The sequence below is a fragment of the Toxotes jaculatrix genome, chromosome 22 (genome assembly GCF_017976425.1).
Source record: "Toxotes jaculatrix isolate fToxJac2 chromosome 22, fToxJac2.pri, whole genome shotgun sequence".
In the NCBI taxonomy this organism is placed as follows: Eukaryota; Metazoa; Chordata; class Actinopteri; family Toxotidae; genus Toxotes; species Toxotes jaculatrix.
This window is the reverse complement of record NC_054415.1, coordinates 5,558,365-5,573,835: the sequence shown is the minus strand read 5'-3', so window position 1 is coordinate 5,573,835 and position 15,471 is coordinate 5,558,365.

Genomic DNA, 15,471 nt, shown 5'->3' with positions numbered 1-15,471 from the left:
GGCTCACACAAATTATGTTTTCATACACTTGGAATAAAACTCGGTGTTCCATTTTCCGTCCAAATGGAACTGCCAGTGCTTCCATCTATTAAATGATAGGATGTGACAGATGGTACCGTTAGCAAGGATTCTATCAAAAACTCGGAAAAAAGTGCTAACTCGGCCAGGGCACTGAAATGCACAATATCGCTGCACCCGAACCAGCTGACTCTGCAAAACCCAGGGTTTGGATTAAGACTGCAATCCTTTGCAGCATTCTGAATCCCCTAGGTTGCTTAGCAGCAGGAGGAAAAAGAAAAATGTTTGGCTCATTTTGACACGCAGACAAAGGAGGGAGCGAGAAGAGCTGGTTTAGCAGGAGCCGAGGGCGTGGAGCTGGGGGAGCGAAGGGCATCGAAAGGGAAGGTGACTGTGCTTGTGTTTAAGCCGGGCTTTACTTCTCCAAACACTGGCTAACATGAGGCCTCAGCAGTTGGGTTGTGAGTTTTAAATTGCTGAAGGCTGTCAGTGTGGACCACTGTGAGATTTTAGTCATATTCAGGCCTGTCTTCTTCAGTGCCACAGGCAGTTTTTTTTGTACAAACCCTCTGTGCTGCGCACTGCTAAATTTCCCCTGTTCGATCTCTGTGGAAACAGGTCAAAGATTCCCAGGGTGTGTCTAACTAAGTGGCGCAGTGTGGTTTGTTTTGTATGAAAATATCATCTTGGGGGGAAGTGAATAAAGAACCATCCAACAGTAACACACAAAAACACAAGTGATCCAGATTTAACAAGATTTTGCAATCCTCCTCGGACAGGGTTTTGCAATGACTCATTTGAGCAAGATGTTTTGACACGTTTTCATTTCTTAAAAACAAGAGGTGGATTGCAGAACCTCTGATTGTGTTAAAACTTCTCATTTTGACATTATACTATATATTTGGTATTTATTTTATACAAATAAGGCCATTAATGCTTTAAAAAAAATACTGTAATCTTATGTTTCACATCATTTTGCTCGGGGCAGATAAAATAAGATAAAAAAATAAAATAAGAGATAAAAGATGTGATCATAAATATTTTCTTACTATACTAGCTCAATCACTTTTCACTCTATTCAAATTCTATTGCAACAAATGTCAGAATATCATCAAATTGTCATCTAAGAATTGCACCGGAGTTTCAGGTTGGCACTGATGAAACAGCAGTGTAATATTTTTCTGCCCTCCCCTCCCACTCACATAGCAACAGAGGTCACCCTGTAGAGATGGTTTGATTAGGTAGAAAGTTCCAGAAGGTGTGGCTGATTGCAATGAAAAGACAAGGGGAAAACTGTGAGATTATTTTACTCCGATGCTATGATACTGTGTCTACATGGAATGATAAAGTCAGGTTGCGTCAGTTTATATAAAGTAATTGACCTTAACATTTATAGAATGAACATATGCTTTTTTTTATTATTATTCTTACAACGCACTAACAAGTGTACTCTGTCCTGTACCAAAGTTCTGTCCTCAGACTCTGTGACAACATTTACGTACACTGAGCCTGAACGTTGTGTACAAGCAATATGTTGCTGTCTGAGAACAAAGGCATGGTGAGTGACAGTGTGAGCCTGTGTGTCTGCTAACAGGGGGAGGCCGACATCTGGGACCCGCTTTATTGCCAGCAAAGATGACAGGGTAGCCCTCCTGCAGAGTGTGTGTGAGTTTATGCTGCTCTGCTTAAAAGGACAAAAGCTATGCCGCAGCTGCATAAGTCACACAGGCTTTTGAGAAATGCATCTCACACTGTGAGCTTTGTGTGTTTTTAGGTTACTTCACTACTTCTCAAAGTCAGGTGCAGGGGTGAAGAGTGCTGCCAGGCATCCCCAACACAAAGAAAACTCGTTTTATTTTGCTATTTTATCATAAGCTACCAGCATTTCTTAATGTGGAAACAAAAAAAGACTTTTCACTGTACTTCTCTGCTATAAACTCTTATCAGATGTGTTCATGGCCAAATATTTTATGATCTGTGTAACTGAAAACCACAGCTGTGCCATGCTCTTGCATGTTTTCCGTTGAGTTTCCACTTTATTAGTATCCCTGTGTTCCTTGTGAGTGTGTCATTCAGAAGCCAAGGACAAGCTGATTCCTCTTTGAAACAGATCCCTGCCTTGCCCGTGTGGGTCTCCAGGGTATAAAGACTATACCAGCTATCTCTCTCCTTCCCCTCAGGGCACTATTCATCCTCTGCACTGACATCTGCTTTGACTCCACGGCACACACCCATCCCACCGGCGTCCAAACAGGGACAATGAACGAAACAGAAGATGGTGGGGACAAAGACGTCGAGCTTGGGTTGGCCACGTCACTGAGTAGCCTGACTGAGGGAGGGGTCTTTAGTGAAGGGGTCTCTATAGTCTGACAGTTAACCCGTAGAAACCCGTGTGTGTGTGTGTGTGTGCTGTTTTTGTATACACATATGACCAGACGTGCCAGTAAGCACGTGTGTCTCTTTACATTTCCTCTGATTGAGTTAGACTTTGCTCCAGAGGTCACGAAAATAGCTCAAAACTAAACAGACTAATGACAAGTACAGTGCACAAGTGACAAACTAGCATATGCTGTGTAAAGGTTCTGGTTATGTTGTGTGAAATGTGTAAGAAATGTTGATATTTAGTTGCCCGAAAATGGAGGAAGTTCGATAGTTTATTAGCTGTGTAGCACCATCCACTTTATTTAAAATGCAAGAACTTATTGTCTCATTAGACCAGTCGCTAACAAGCTTGCTAACTGACCGAGACCCTAGCTAGCGTGTTAGCTAGCCAGCAGCAGAAAGTCACCAACTAGCCCTGCTAATAGTGATATGATTTAAATTTCTGGTTTGAGAAAAGAAGCGGGTAAGTTACAGTGAGCAGTGAGAGCCACCATGACAAAACAGAAAAACAAATAGGCCCCACCGGCAGGAACGAAAAAGCGACAAACAGAAAAATGAAGTTTAAAGATGTGGGACAGTAGGACTGCTTGTTTGTCAACTGATCTCTGGAATGAAAGTTGCTGCTTTACTCAGAAATAATACTGTATATATATCATGCTTGCATGCAAATATTTGAATATGTAATGTGACGTGCGTCTCATAGCATCAGCAGCTACTGGTTGGTGAGACATTTGTCACTGTCTTTCCACAAGGTATTGGTCTTCTCTTGTCTCTGGAGTAAAAATGTCTTCTTATGGCAACTGAGAGAAAGAGGTAAAGTGCATGTGATTTGATCTGTATCACTTCGCGGTCTATCTTCAGCAGCCCTTAACTTCCTCATGCCTTCTCTCCTTTCTTTAAGCAAAAATAGCTAATCTCATTAGTCACCCTCTTTATCTCCCTCTCAGGTTATGTCCTCTCTTTTTCCCCAGATTCCTCCTCACTTCTTCAACCCTTCCCTCCCCTCCTTCATACCCTCTCCACCACCTCGCCCTCTGTCTATCTTTATCCCTCCTTCTCCACTCTGCCGGTGTCACCAGCCAGCTCTCACACAGCAGAGGAATTCATTCCAGAGTCTGGCATCAGGCCTTATTGGGGCAAGGTGAGGGGTCTCAGAGGGAATCATGTGATAGAGTGCGTCTCTGTCTGCACGTCGGTGTTTTTAGGGTTTATGTGTGAATGAGAAAGAATAAAAAATCTAAATGAACAAAAGGAATAGAGTTGCAAAGTGAACTCAGCCACTATATCCAGATGTTTTAATCCCAGTTTAATGACAAACCGTTTCGAACTTGCTACAGATTCGTTCTTATGGCTGGCTTCTTCTTCATAGCAACAGCAACTGAAATTCATAGGAATCATAGTATTTAAAGCTATTAGCCACAATAATGAAATGCTACCAAAATTATGTAAAACATAACATGATACATATGATTTCTCAGAAACCAGAAAGGAAATAATTAAAAATGATGTCAATAAACCTTTAGTATCTGTAAAGCAGTTGTTTATGGGCCTTGGATCAACAACACACTATCACCTTATAAAGTATCTGTGGCCATCTTTAAATAGAGGGGGAGAAAGGAAGCAACACTGGCATAAATTTGGAGTCATGTCTCTGGCTTTCCAACAAATGTGAATCCAATATTCAGTCTCATTCTATTATGGTTTCCACCAACTCCTGAGAAAAACATCTGTCTCTTTGGCTGTTGCTAACTTTGTCTGGATGCTGTGTGGTGCGGGGCAGCAGGTCGTGTACAGTGAGTTCTTTTTTGCTGAAAACAGCTGTATGCTGTGGCTGGAAACATAAGTTGATGATGATGTTGATTTACCAAAAGATTAATTTTGCAGGTTGCAAAAAAAAAACAGTGAGCTCAAAGACAAGATGCTAAAAAAACTCAGGGAAGTTGGCTTATGATTCTTAGTGAGTTAATCACCACACCACAAGAGACCTGTTTCACATTTCTTAAAGTAATTTAAACTATTTATTGGTCCAGCTTTAACTTATGAGCCTCCCATGTATTTTTGCTGTGGAACATTGAGGATACGATTGGGAAAGGTACATCTGGAACCAGCAGCTCCTGCCATTTTGCAACTCTAGTAGAGAATCAAAATTAAACCGTGTTTCTGTTTTTTGAGTCTGTCCCACATTATATTTGCCCAGCAGCAGTGATATCAACAAGCTCTGCATCCTAATGATAACCTAACGGGCTAACCACCGCTGATGTCTTCATCCGTTTGTATTCTCCCACATATGGTTATCTGAAAGTCAGTGGTGAGACATCGAGGCAACATATTCCTGTGGTCGGCCTCTCCCAATCAGTAGGCAGCGCCTCAACCACTCAGAGGGAGAGAAAGAAAGAGAAGCCAGCCACCTAAATATAGCCTGGCCTTGGGGCTCAGCAAGAGGCCCTCTGCATGAGGTCCGGCCACACACACTGAGGTGCAAGTATGTATACATGCATTCTCACACACACATACGTACAAACACACATATTTATTTAGTTTGCATCCTCCATTTAAAAAGGACAAAGGCACTCACAATCAATCACATGCTCTTCATAGTGTGTGGACAGTTAATACACAAAGACAAAAACAGTGGGTAGGCTGTGTTCACATCAATAAACAGACGCACACACATACACACACAGAGGCTTGGATTGAAGGTCACTTGCATCAGTGGCCATCGGCTTTCTGCTGACTGCAGGAGAAAATCCCCCAGTGAGAGGCGTCAGGACAGCAGCCATTTCACAAACACCAGAACACAAGGTTCACATCCTCAAATTCTTGCATTTCACCTACGCTGTTTTTGACTTCGAGCTGCTGTTGCATCACGTACTGTGGATCCGTTGTTGAAGACTGTAAATTTGATGTTGTTCAACAGGCTTTCAGTTTAATCAAATGAAAACGGTTTCTTAAGTCAACAGCAAAAGAGAAACCAAACAGCCGTTTAAAATCTGTTACTCTGAGGCACGTGTTCATTTAAAGCCCCTGCTGCTTGTAAACACGATGCCGCTTGCTAACCTCGAACCACATGAGCAGCCTGCTGTGCCTAACGCGTTTCACTGGACGGTTGGTGGAGATGTTGGCTTCGTTTCTGCTGGTTTGGTTTAGTTTTCTGAGAAGCTGACAGGAAAAAGACACTCGAACACACCTCAGCTGTTTCCTGTTTATGTTAATGGGAAGATGTCATTTTCTAGCAAGAGGCAACACTGCGAGATGGAAAGATACAATGGGGAGATAAAGAAGGTGATTTAAATCGGGAAATCGGGAAGGATGAGGTCTGGAATTAGGGTGAATTAGAGATTAGGCACAGAGATAAATTTAGAGATCGCGAAACCAAGGGGAAATGTGGAGCACAAGAAGGATAAAAATATGGTGTGAATGAGAAACAGAGTTGGAGAAAGAAAGGAAAACGATTTAGAGGAAAGAAAAGGCGTTTGATTGAGGACTGGGGAAATATACCAAGAGAACAAGAAAGAAAACAGCTGACAGGAAGTTCTGCACCTCTTCTTCTCCACCACCGTGAACACAGCTGTGTGAGAACATCCACACACACACTTTGTCGAACAGCTTCAAAACACCCACAGTTGAGACGCAACAGTCAGCAGCATCCGCATGTGAGTGAAAACACGCCGGTGTAAAATGTACAGAACACACTGTGCCCAATTGAAAAAGGGAACACAATTTAATTACACGCAAATCTACATGAGAACACACACAGACACATACAAACACACATTTGGGTAACCACATACACACACACTTGCCCTTGCAGTTTTACCATAACAAGATTGTCAAAAAAAAAAGAAAGAAGAAAAAACCACCCAACGTGTTTTATTAGCTCAGAAGTGGTTGGTTGTTGTAATGTACATGCTCACACACATACTTTGCGTATATTTCCACACTGAAATGATGTTAATTATTTAATTAAAGTTTAATTTTTACTGGATAATCATGAGATTCTCTTTGCTCACTTCTTCACCAGCGTGGGACTTAAAATAAAAACCTTTCCCAGAAATGATGACAGCAACACCTAAAACATCCGAGACTACTTTGTTTATTCCAACTGTGTTTAATTGGTCCACACTGAGAAGTGATATTCTGGCTTCTGTGGCAGTGAGCTATGGATGATAAAGCAGCGGCAAAACATTTAACGTGCAAAAACAGCCATGACCTACATAAGACTGGCAGCTTAATGAGTAACTGTAGCAGACTTATTTCTCTACGGGACTAATATGTTACTCATTACTCGCAAACCACTTCATCATGAAAGACACACACCTTGGAATTGTATAAATAATTAAAGTTATGCATTGTAACCCTAATTCTATGAGCACAGGTAGAGTCCTCAAATTGGCTCAAAAGACTTCATCACTTTTTCCATGTGGGTGCCTGAGCTTTGTATGAGTTTAGCTGATGAGGACGTTCCTTTTATTATTTATTATATATGATTGTTGTAGAAATACAGTCTTGACGCACCGTTAGCCATAGAGGTACTGTCAAACCCTCATAATTTATGACAATAATCTGCTCAAATATTACTAGATGCAGATGCCGTTTAGAATATGGATGGATGAAACCCTAATGATGTGTTTCAGCTTTTCAGAGAGAATGATGAAAGAAGTCATTTATGGGAAATTACTTGGAGCAATGAAAGCCAGTGGAACAGAAGCTAACCCAGAGGTGGGGTGGGACTCAGCAGCAGCCGATCCCCATAAACCCTGCGTGTGTGAGCTTGCCTGTGTGTGTTATCTTACAGTTATATATGGGGCAGCACAGAGTGGGTTAATAGAGAGGAGGTTTTAAGTGTGTCATGGGATGTAGATGGAAAGGGGTGTATTTCATGTTGCTGTATAAAGTCCATTATCATCTCCTCCTGCTATTTTGGACCTTCAGCAGTGATCATAAACCATCTGAGGAATTGCAATAGAGCTTTCCAGAGGTACCTGGAGACAGACGGAGCAGTCGGAGGATTGCAAATCAGAAAGTGAAAAAGCTAGACAATGGGAAGAAAACATTATAAAGGGAGGCAGCAGAGAATGGACTTGTCTTTTTATTCATTTTAACAGGGCAAAAGATTGGAGACACCCACTCCTTTTACTGATGAGCACTGATGAGACAAATCCATTACCTCTTATTGATTTCACCGATTAAAATGATATCATAGAGCGAGAGATGCAGACAAAGAGGAGCAGAAACAGAAAAGGACTCAAGATTAGAAATGATTGATGTATGGAGTTACGACTCAACATTAGGAGCATTTCTATAATATTTTGTAAATAAAGTGTCAGTTTTCCTGTGTTTTCACTTCATGTCTCTGCCAACTTTCAACACAACCCAAAACACAGAAGTTGCAAAAAGTGGGTGAGAGATACACACCCAAAGATATGGACACTACATCAGTCACTGGAGGGCTAAGGAGGACACACACACACACACTCTCTCTCCACCTCCCCCATCGCAGCTGTTGGGGTGTGGTGGGGGGAGACGTGCTACAACCCCACCGCCTGCGTTCGAACCAGTTCTAGAAGGATTTAGCACAGTCTCGGCTGGAATGGGTTGGACTCATGCCACGCATTCCAGGGCCGCTGTGCGTTCTCTGTTGGCCTACTTGTGTCGGGGAAAAATGCACGTATGGTGCACCCACACACAAGTGTGCGGCAGAGGAGGAGGCCATCTTACTGTTCCTTGCTTAGACTGTAAATAAAGACTTGTGAAGAGATACAGGTAGGCGAAGGCGCATTCACGCAGGCGCCGGCTTGCCCACATCACATGCGCTCACATGCTGCTTCACTCTGAAAACAGGCTGGTACAGCTTTGTACTTTGAGTTGTACAAACACACTGTACGTGCAGGCACACACGGATAGGACACACACAGACATGGAAGTACAGTATAGGAACATGTTTAAGTTGATGTGTGCACATATAGACTTTGCACGCTCATCATATAAGTAAACACAGTTCACAGTGTGCTCCACTGGCCTATATCACAGTGAACATGAAAGCATATTATTGAGAGTGTGTGGGTAGAAAGAGTCAACTCTTAATACCTCTCATAAGGGAAACATCTGCTACCCTTCACATCCGAGTCCTCTCTTCTTCTTTTTTAATCTCCCTCCATGTCTCTCCTGCACTCTCCTCCTCACTCTCTCTCTCTCTCTGTGAAGTTGTTTCTATCCTGCTTTTCTCTCATCTTTTTCTCTCTCTTCTCCGTCCTCTTTCTCGGTGTGCCCCCAGCTTTTGGCTGTTCAATGACTCTCCACCACAGCTGGGGTTGTTTTTGAACTGTCAAGTGCATCGAAAACAGCCAAACAACTGGGCTGCATTTCTGTGAAAAGCCACCCCACTCCCTGAACAGAATTGCTGACCTCTCCAAAAGGCATAAGTAGCCTTTTCTTCTTGCCTTTCTCTGCGCTTCCTTGAATATTTCTGTTTTTTTCATGACTATGCACAGTAAGGCTAAAACAGCTGTGGTTCACATCCTACATCCCGCCATAGCTCATTTTGCCAAAACACAGAATTCCAGGGTGCACCAAGTGACCTGGAAAAAGACACAACAAATTTTGGTTTTCTTGGAAATGTCAACTACAGGCCACTGTGACCATCTGAGAGTGCTGACATAGCAACAAGCTGCTATACAAATTACTATATAAAGTTATAATCACTGGATCTAAAGGAGTTAAAGTAGTATATTTGACGTGGATCGAATCCTGCCTCTGTTTCTTTTCCATTTACTCCGTATTTCTAGCATGAAATACTTTAGTTATTAAGTTATTAAAAAACAACTCCTAGGCCTAATATAAAAGCTCCTCTTACGGTTGGGATTTTATTCCTGTTTGTCTCCATTTCCCTCTCTTCCTCTTTCCTCTATAAGGATAAAAATGGAAATGTTACACTGTGTAGATCCACCATGTAAACTGCACTGGCATGCTGGAACATGAAAGCGGTCTTTGACTGTGGCTGCATACGCTTGGCCTACTTTTTGATTCCATTAAATTATTGGGTGGGTGGGAGGAAAGGCTGCGCTGTCTTTTAAGTATTAGCAAACTGGATGTCAGATGGTGTATATGTGTGTGTGTGTGTGTGTGTGTGTTGTCCACGTGTGTCTTAGTCAGTGCAAATGGAGGCAGGGATCTGTTGTTTATTTGTGCTTGACTAGAGGACTGTGTCAAAGGACATTTACATATTTACATATAAGCTTTATATTACAATGACCTCATTTTGTTTTTCTTCAAGACAACAGTTTCTGTGTTTTTTCCAAGACCATCAAAACTGAACTGAACAATCTATACTACAGAATATTAACAGCTTTGGGTGAAAAGCTGAAGACCAAATGACTAAATGATGGGACACACAATAGTCGCCATACTGTGTTGTTTCTGTTTGAAACAAGAGAGACGGGGAGGGGGGCGTTACAGAAATCAGAACGAGGACAAACCATCAGACAAAACAAGAACCTTGACTCATCATGTAAACAAACTCAAGTAAAGCTGTGAAACCTGGAGCAACGTGTCAGACAATGAGTGACAACGCCTGTGAACTCTGTAGCTTTGTAGTTTGCTTTAGCCCTTTGTACCCATAGCCATTCCGTGTATTTGCATTCTGTGAGCACTCCTTAATTTGCATGTTTCCATTGGTGCTGCCAACATTCTTGGCAAATATGCAAATTTATTGCACACACAGGACTTGATGCATGTCAAAATCTGAAGCAACGAACAAGTGGCTTGTTAGCCACTGGCTAATGGCTAACTGATGGCTGCTCTTGGTTTAAATATGCTGTGAATTTCTGTTCTTTTGCTCTGAAGTTATGTTGACATTCAAATTTTCTTTTTATTGTTCTCTATATCTGATTGGGCTTTAGGTGTGGCGTAAGTGTGTCCGTTCTGTCAGACCAATGTAGGCACCACCCGTGTGCTCCCATATGGGTTTGAAGAGAGATTTAGCTGGGCCTTACTTCAGGCTCAACTGAGCTAGAAGTAAAGTGGATTTGTACACAGTTTCCAAATTGACCCCTGTCTCCTTGCCTATGTGTTGATGCCTTGGTAGGTTTGCAGTTGTGTCATATGCTTACTATTTTCAAATGATGGATTAAACAGTGCTCCGTGAGATGTTCAGAGTTTGGGATATGCTTTTATAACTTAACCCTGCTTCAAACTTCTCCACAACTTTATCCCTGACCTGGTGTGTTCCTTAGTCTTCATGATGCTGTTTGTTCACTAATGTTCTCTGACAACATCTGAGGCCTTCCCAGAACAGCTGCATTTATACTGAGATCGATTGAAGTACACACAGGTGGACCCTATTTACTAATTAGGTGACTTCTGAAGGCAGTTGGTTGCTTTGGATTTTTAGTATCAAAATATCATTTTTCTTCCACTTCACAATAATGCGCCACTTTGTGTTGGTTTATCACATAAAATCCCAATAAAATACATTTAAGTTTGTGGTTGTAACGTGACAAAATATGGAAAAGTTCAAGGGGTATGAATACTTTTGCAATGCACTGTACACCATTTGTTAGTTTTGTTTAGAAATTAATTATTTATAGAATTAATTTGGTTTGACAGGTCAAGATTTTTTACACTTTTTTCTATGATGAGTATGACTAACTGGCTGCTGTGAAGGACGCCTGTTGTGTTGGGACACAGTTCCCCGTGCCTGCATTTGTGCCTGTCTGTCAGGAAAGAGATACAACGTGACTGAGAGCATGATTGTCTGCAAATGTTTAATGCCTTGCGTATTTCACAATGGGCTTGTGTGAGTCAGAGGGACTTTGTGTACAAGTATCGCATTTGATGTGTTTGTGTGTGCATTTCTTTTTGTCCCTGGGAACTAGAGAACTAGAGTCTGCAGATATCCAGCAGCTTCTTTAATTTGCCAGCATGGAACAAACTTGCTCAACTAATTTAAACCAAGGTATCGATGCTGAGGGTGTTTTTACAAGTCTCTTTTTTTTCCCATGGAATTCAATATGGGAGCCAAACAAAGGAGGGTCCACATGGTTCCTGCCAACAACAAAACCTGTTCAAAGAGAAATACTAAACCTTCCTCTCCCGCATCCCTCTAACCAAGGACATGTTTGATGTCACCCAAAACAATGTTTATCTTCCTTCTGTGTACTCCAGCTTTGTTTATGGGTTATCCCTATATGCTCCACTGATAGGTGTGTATCAAGGCTGGGTGTGTGCCACTGGGAAGAGAGGAAACAGTGGTCAACAGCAAATACATTTTATTGACAGGAGCAAAGACTGAGAAACTGGGGAGAACCCGGCTAACGGTGTCCCATTGCTTCCAGTCTTTACGCCAGGCTATGCTAACGGCCTAGCTTAGATTCGTATTCAATGGACAGACATCAGAGTGAATTTGATCTTTTTATCTAACTCTCAGCAGGAAAGCGAAGCATATTTTCCCAAAATGTCAAACAGTTCCTTTTTTATCTGTTATCCTTTATCTTTAACATAGTCTAGTGCCACAGCTAATGACTATTTTCTTTAACTGTTACACGAAACCATTGAAATCCGAAAACTCAATGAGACATGTTCAAACTGATTCCACATCTGTTTCTATTAAAATGATTGCAGCTTCTTGAACCAGCGAATGTTTAGAATTCTTGTATTTGTTGTTATTCTTAGATTTCTTGTATTTTGTTTTCAGAAAATCAATTATTCAACTATGTATTTTTCAGCACAAATTAAGGTCACACTTTTTTTTTTGCCTTGTGATGTGTATCATTGTGTTTTTGGTTTATGCCTCCAGTTCCAGCAGATGCTCACATTCTGGGTGAGTGTATACACTGCAGACAAGCAGGCAACTGTGCACATATGTGCGCTGTGCATACGAACAATGCCACCAGTTGCTGTGGGTGGAAGCTCCCTGGTTGTCTGCCAGCATGCGAAGAGGGACTGACCACGGCACAATGGAGGGTGTGCGCTGACTGCGGGGGAGGGAAGCACAGGGGGGAGGAGGCGGAGGTGGAGAAGGAGGAGGTGGCGCTGGAGAAGGACGAGGTGGCGAGGCTAGGGGGGTGGTAAGTAGAGATAAAGCCAGACAGATGGGGCAGACAATGAGGCATAGACACCCACCCTGCATGTCAACAACACCCCCCGGGCTCCTTCAAACTTTAGCTCCTCCTTTATCTCTCCCTATGTGCTAAAGTTTCTTTACATTCTCACTTTTGTGCCAAGTTTTGGTCTGCTTTACTCCTTTTCCTAATTTAAGCTCAATTGAAAAGGCATGATATTTCACAATTAGTTCACCACAAGAACATTTTGTTCACATTCTCCAAACAAATCAAATTTTCTACCTCCTTTTGTTTGTTCACTGACTCTCCACCTTTTCCTCTCTCCTTCTTTATTGTTCCCTGATATGATAAGAAGAAAGTCTGATACAGCTGCAGAGCAAAAACAAATAGAAAGAGAGGAGAGTATAGATAGATAGTTAGTATGGACAGCCATAGCTGTCACCTGTTGTGCTGAAACGCCCTTGTTTAGAAAGCTGATCTTATCTTCTGTTTCTCAGGTTTCCACAAACAACCTCAGCTGTTAGAGAGTCACAGAGCTCACTGTCTCCTTCCATCCATCCCTCATCCGTCTCTCACAGCTACCGATCACAAAGAAAGGTCGACTTTCATCAGCTTGCTCTCCAGTTAGGCCCCAGCAGCTTTGAACACCTCCTTAGAGAATCTTTTAGTTTGCCAGCAAACTGGTTCCATAAAATTTCAGACCCATCTCTCATTAAAACACAAAGTTATTTTATTTGTGTTTTTGGAGTTACATAAACTCAAATCCCACAAGTAAAAATACCATATCAAAGAAAAATCATAACGGGACTGCATGTTAACTGAGGATACAATATACTGTGCTTCACAGTGAGAAATGTTTGTGATGTGAATAAAATAATAAAGTCTTAAAATAATGAACACATTGCAAAAATCTCTCTGTAAATGTGATCCCACGTGAGTGGTGAGGAATAGTTTCCAGAACATGCCCTCACACACGCCCACAGCCATTTAGAGAAGCTCACAAATGTGCAGTCCTTTCTGCGAATGTTTTGTGTCACATGCAGGCGTGAAAGCTACATCTATAACCGTGAGGATGCAAAGATGGCTGCTTTGCATATATGTATTCTGAGCCATCCGTGAAAAGGTCGCGCTCAGTGTGATTCTTTGAGGATGAGGTGGAGAGGGGACAGGAAGCCCAGGGTGGTGTTCACACTCTCATTCCACATGAATAACCACTGATGCCAGAGCAGAGAAAGAATGAGGCCTTTTCTCCACAACTGTGACCTCTGACCTGCCAGATGAACCAGTGGACAAAGCCACTGTATCAGTGTGTCACCGAAAAAGACAGAAGTTGTTATGGGAAGTGAAAGAAAGAGTAATCAGAGAAAAAGTGATTACGAGGAGAGGGGGAGATCTCTGCCTTTGTCTTTATATACACATACTTATATGTACATGTTCTTTTTTCTTACCATTTTACTGACTAATTTAGTACAAGTGTGAAAGTTCATTCTTGACCTTAGACATAGTATACTGGCAAAATAGTCTTACTCAGGTTAACTTACTAGCTTTTTCTGGAGCTTTCAACCCATCATCTGTGGGTGTAGCTTGCTCAGACTCCAACTGTTGATAATGAAGTTTGTAAGATGTATTTAAAAGTGCCAATAAATTGATCCCTGAGTTCATATTATTTTGTCTGTTTTTTTCAATTGTTTATTTTTTAAAAACAACTGTTTGTTCCTGCTCTTTATTGTCATGACAACTAATTTGCCACCCCATGCCCTGTTATGGTGTAATGTTCTTGCATGAGATGTGACTCATGGCTAGTCATATCCTGCTGACGCCTATGGAATGGTCTGGGCCTTCCATGCGTTGCAGTGTATTGCAAAATACATTACATGGTATTATAGTGCAATTTCTGAAGTAGAACAATATTTTTTTCTATTTAATTCTCAGATATTAAAAGGAATTCCACTTCCACAATTCAACTAGAGGTTTTTGTTTTACCTGTTTGCTAATGGAAAATGTGTGTTTGAAGATGTATTTATACAAGTGTGTGTGTGCAGATGACTCAACTATTGTAACACCTGATCACCCGGTATGACCTAACTAGATATGCGTGCGTCTGTTGGTGTTTTGGGGGTGTGTGGCTGACACAGTGCGTGTGATGCAACATCTGTACCCTGTGCCATCTTACGTAAAAGGCAAAGAGTATGATGGTGGTGAGGTTTCAAAGCGTACCCTGAACTGGCCTCCCTGCAGTGACAGGTGTTGTTGTGTGTGGATATTTGTGTATGTGTTTTTGTGTGTTTGCACAAGTGCTACTGTAGAACTCTTTTCATCTATTTTTGTGATTTACTGTCACAGAAATACTCACAAGCATGTGACCAGTGGTGAAACAGGGCTGACCATAGATGGTAACATGGCATGGTGCGGCATTTGATTTCTGACTGTCTCTTCGGATCTCTCTCTATATCTATATTTAGTAAAATTATATGTAATCTTATTGAGTATCTATAGCAATTGTGAGTGCCTGCACATGCAGTGACCACAATTAATTAATAATGAATTGTTTATAAGTTAAAAATATATGGCATTGGTATTAAGTGTTAACCAGTGTAAACCCAGCTCCCCTAGTGTGTCCCTGTGTCATGACTGCAAATAGACTGTCAGGTCACAGTATGCTACCCCAACACAGTGATATAAATTAGTTTAACATCACTTAAATAACGACTGCATCGTCTCTTACATTTAGAAATAAACCATAAACACTTCTGTCTTTGCTGTAGAGCACAGAGAGATAAATTTTACTGTATTAAAGTGTAAAATGAGTATCGGTTCTTAGTCCACCTGCCTGGTGAGAGAAGACTTAAAGAATATACAGCTATAACCCGAAACACCCATTTCTTTGTCTGCTCCACTTTTCCTTTTGTTTCAGATCTTTTTTGGCTTCAGGATATTGAAAACAATATTGAAAAATTTTATGTGCGGTTGTGCACTGGAAAATATCATTATTACTGTAATAAAGATCAATGTT